This window comes from Apis dorsata, unplaced genomic scaffold (assembly GCF_000469605.1).
Source record: "Apis dorsata unplaced genomic scaffold, Apis dorsata 1.3 scaffold_111, whole genome shotgun sequence".
Lineage (NCBI taxonomy): Eukaryota > Metazoa > Arthropoda > Insecta > Hymenoptera > Apidae > Apis > Apis dorsata.
In genome coordinates, this window is record NW_006263406.1 from 50140 (window position 1) to 54851 (window position 4712).

The 4712-nt window shown below is 44.2% G+C and overlaps 1 pseudogene; it reads left to right on the forward strand.

Annotated features, from left to right (window-relative positions):
- Positions 1 to 1860, forward strand: part of LOC102677836 — a 15704-nt pseudogene extending 13844 nt beyond the window's left edge.
- Positions 1861 to 4712: the final 2852 nt, after the last annotated feature.

Consider the following 4712-nt stretch of genomic DNA (forward strand, 5'->3'; position numbering starts at 1 on the left):
CTCTTTCTCTTTCTCTTTCTCCTTCTCTTTCTTTTTTTCTTTTTCTTTTTCTTTCTCTTTCTCTTTCTCTTTTTTTTCTCTCTTTCTCTTTCTTTTTCTCTTTCTCTTTCTCTTTTTCTTTATGCTGTTCGAGTTTCGAGTTTCGATCGAGAAATTGGAGATTTCCCTCCCCAAAATACGTCTGCCAATCGTCTCTCCACGATAAACGTCCTCCTGCCCTTCTATCCCTGGATGAAGCAAAGAAATCGAAATTGGATTGGACGTTGGTTCAAAAAATGTGGTCAAAGCGAGGTTCTCGTCGTCTGAGAGGATCTTGATGGAACAGGCTCGAAATCGGTATTGAGCATCGGTATATGTACGTTTCGTTCAAAATTCGGACGATTATTTCGGCTTCGTGCGTGGGCCTCGCGCTTCCAAGATCGAAGAGGAAGGGAGAGAGAGAGAGAGAGGATGCGAAGCGATCCTGCTTACCTTTTTCTCTTTTTCACCACTCGACGCGTCCGAGCCTCGTCAAATCTCGCCTCTTTTTATCTCCTCGCCCTCGGCCCTGCTTTTTTAAATGCAAATTTCGGCCCCGCCGATTCCGTACGTTGAACTCTCCTCCTTCTCCTCCTCTTCTTTTGTCCGGCGGAGAAGAGTTGCATCCTTCGAAAGGAAAGGTTTTCTTCGATCGATCGACGAGAGAGAGAGAGAGAGAGAGAGAGAGGGAGACGTTGACGGGGGCGACAGATTCTTTTTTCTTTCTTGTTTTTCGAGGGAGGAAGAGGTGATAGTAGATGTAATTATCGAAAAACCTGTCTGTCCGCGCCTCGTTAACGAACCGTGAAAGTTGGACGACAACGGGGTCGCGAAAGCACGTCGAAACCACGAAAATCGGGTTGACGAAGGGAACAGGTGACGTAACTACCCCTCCTTTCTCTTCTTCCTTTTTTTCCAATTTTTTAAACGCCTGTCTGTGGAACGTTGAAAAAAAGGGGGAAAGGAAGGGAGGAAGACGGTTTCGGAAAACGATCGAGCGGAGAGACCGTAACCGCAAACCGTAGTAACACCTGTTCCCCCCGAACAGGGGAAGGGACAGGGGATTATAAAGTATCGCGGCGTGTTCCGGGGTGGTCCAGACACGACAATGGAAAAGTCTGGCGAGTACGAGAGACGGAGACAGCGTGTCCCTCGCGTGGACGTGGATGTCGAGCGGAGAGACGAGAGACAAGAGAAATAAGCTAGAGAGAGAGAGAGAGAGACGAGAGACAAAAGACGAGAAAAACGAGAGAGAAACGAAAGAGAGAGAGAAAGAGAAAGGTAGATAAATAGATAACTAGATAAAGAGATAGAGAGAGATAAGAGGGAAAAAAGAGAGACAAAAGACGAGAAAAACGAGAGAGAAACGAGAGAGAGAGAGAAAGAGAAAAATAGATAAATAGATAACTAGATAAAGAGATAGAGAGAGATAAGAGGGAAAAAAGAGAGACAAGAGACGAAAGAAACAAGAGAGAAAAGAGAGAGATGAGAGACGAGAGAAATGAGAAAGAAAAGAGAGACGAGAGACGAGAGAGAAAAGAGAGAGAGAGAGAGACGAAAGACGAGAGAAATGAGAGAGAAAAGAGAGAGACGAGAGACGAAAGACAAGAGATAAGAGAGACGAGAGACGAGAAACAAGAAAGAAAAAGATAGATAAATAGATAGCTGGATAAATAGAGGAAGAGAGAGAGAGAGAGAAAGAGACAAGAGACGAGAGATGAGAGAGACGAGAGAGACGAGAGAGACGAGAGAGACGAGAGACAAGAGACGAGAAAAATGAGAGAGAAAAGAGAGAGACGAGAGAGACGAAAGACAAGAGACAAGAAAGAAAAAGATAGATAAATAGATAGCTAAATAAATAGAGAGAAGGAGAGAGAGAGAAAGAGAGGAGAGACGAGAGAGACGAAAGACAAGAGACAAGAAAGAAAAAGATAGATAAATAGATAGCTAAATAAATAGAGAGAAGGAGAGAGAGAAAAAGAGACGAGAGAAATGAGAGAGAAAAGAGAGAGACAAGAGACAAGAGACGAGAGAAATAAGAGAGAAAAAAGAGAGAGACGATAGACGAAACACAAGAGACGAGAGAGACGAGAGAGACGAAAGACAAGAGACAAGAAAGAAAAAGATAGATAAATAGATAGCTAAATAAATAGAAAGGAGGAGAGAGAGAGAAAGAGATGAGAGACGAGAGAGACGAGAGAGACGAAAGACAAGAGACAAGAAAGAAAAAGATAGATAAATAGATAGCTAAATAAATAGAAAGGAGGAGAGAGAGAGAAAGAGATGAGAGACGAGAGAGACGAGAGACAAAAGATGAGAGAAATAAGAGAAAAAAAAGAGAGACGATAGACGAAAGACAAAAGACAAGAGAGACAAGAAACGAGAAACAAAAAAGAAAAAGATAGATAAATAGATAGCTAGATAAATAGAGGAGAGAGAGAGAGAGAGAGAGAGAGAGAAGGAGGAGACGGATTGGCGTGGCGGAGAGTCGGGCGGAAGGAGCTCGGAGGGAGCGAAGAGAGAAAAATAAGAGAGAGAGAGAGAGAGAGAGAGGAAAGTTGGCTGAAAGCGAGCCGCCCGACACCGGTGGAATGACGAATGGGTTTGGGAAAGGAGCCGCATAAATCGTGGAGGATAATGCGGCTCGCACTTTTCGCTCCAACCCCCTCCCCTCCCCCTCCTCCCTTTGAATTCGAGCGCGAGTCTCGCCGAGATTCACGCGGCGCTGCCGCTATCCGCTCGAGAGAGCTTCGGATGCCCTCGGCTTCCAGATAAACAAGCGGAGATGGTCGGTCAGAGGGATCGCTCCATTATTTGTCTTCATTCGGGTTTCAACTTTTCGATGTTTCGAACGAAAGTTTCGAAAGCGAATGGGAATGTTTCGAAGAGAGAGAGAGAGAGAGAGAGAGAGAGAGAAAAGAGCATGGATAGTAAGCCGTAGGGTTATTGCGTTAAGAAATGTTCGATCGCGTCAAAGCAAGTATTTATCGCGAATTCTTGCCTCCCCGATATCACCCCCGATGCGACGAGAGAATTGAAAAACTTGGACTGCTCGTTTCGTAAGAAAAAAAGAAAAAAAAAAGGACAGAAAAGAGGATAGAATGGAGAGGAAAAAGCGAGCCAAAAAGTTGCGAAAGGGGACGGATGGCCGACATTTAAAGAGTCCTTATCCCCGGGATATTCTGGGGAGAATTTGGTCGACCGCCAACTACGTGACGGGAATAAGGTTAAACCTTTCCTCGCGCGACCAACTTCCTTCTCTCACCTTCTCTCCCGAAGAGAAGTGCCAAAAGCCAGCGACGAAACTGCATCGATCGAACCCTCTCTCCCTTCCTTCCCTCGCTCTTTGTCTCAACGAAATCGAAGGAAACGAAGACTTTTGAGGACAGGATGTATTGGAGGATAGGAAATTTATCCTTATCCCGAAGAACGTTACGAGCGTCGTAAATAACTACGAGGAGGGGAAGGAACGGGCACGGCGTATCTCCATCGGCCGTAGAGAGAAAGCGGCGATTCCTTCGACGCGATCCTCCCGGCCGAGAGAGAGCCGAGTCGCGCCTATCCCCCTCGTAAACTCTCCACCTCGGCCGAGCTCGATCGAGGAATTCTTGCTAGAGGGAAAGAGGGGATAGATTCGAGTTACGATTTACGGAAATACGTTTTAATAGGTGAGATCGAATTAAGGATCACCTTTTTCATCAAGGAAAATTTCCCTTCCTTCTTCTCGTACTTTCAACTTTGAAAAAAACCTTTTACGCTTTTTGCAAGAAAGTGACTGACTAGCTTCTCACGTCCGTTACGAACGCATGGACGTGGACGGTTTAATCGCCAGTCGAATACTGTGGTGTTGGAGATGCGAAGGGTTCTATTCACCGGTTGAAATCGTCGTAACGGTTCGATTTATTGTATTTTCTAGCTTGGGTTGAAGGTAGAGGAAAGGGGGGAGGGAGGGCGAGACAACGCGATATAATGCCATATACCGGACGTGCCTCCCCGGTGCGCGAAGTAGGCAGCAACGATGCGGTGTATTTACAGTCCCGGCTTTACCTACATCTACCACGCGCTCTGCTCTCCCCGCGCACGCGCAAACAGGACTCACGGTCTTCGCCCACCTTCAGTCCAAAGGACCGCTGCTGCTTACGCGATATCGCTTGCCTACAGCTTGCCTTAATTTTACTCGATCTCGTTGCACGAACGGTAAACGTTTAATCTTCTTAATCTTTTAAGGTGGAAGCAGATATTTCAATTTTGGGATACGTTTTATACGAGAAAGAGGAAAGAAGAGCTAGTAGTAGTAAAGGAAAAATTGTTCGATCATTTTTCGACGACGCTTCTTACGAGTTTTTTTCGAACGAAGCTCGATTTCGTTATTTTTTAAAATATTTAACCTAGTTTTCAATTTTTGGATTTCCGTTAATGAAAAACATTTTTAAATGAAAAAAAATAAAAAAAAATTAGTAATAGAGGAAATTGTTCGATCATTTTTCGACGACGCTTCTTACGAGTTTTTTTCGAACGAAGCTCGATTTCGTTATTTTTTAAGATATTTAAACTAGTTTTCAATTTTTGGATTTTCGTCAATGATAAACATTTTTATATGAAAAAAAATAAAAAAAAATTAGTAATAGAGGAAATTGTTCGATCATTTTTCGACGACGCTTCTTACGAGTTTTTTTCGAACGAAGCTCGATTTC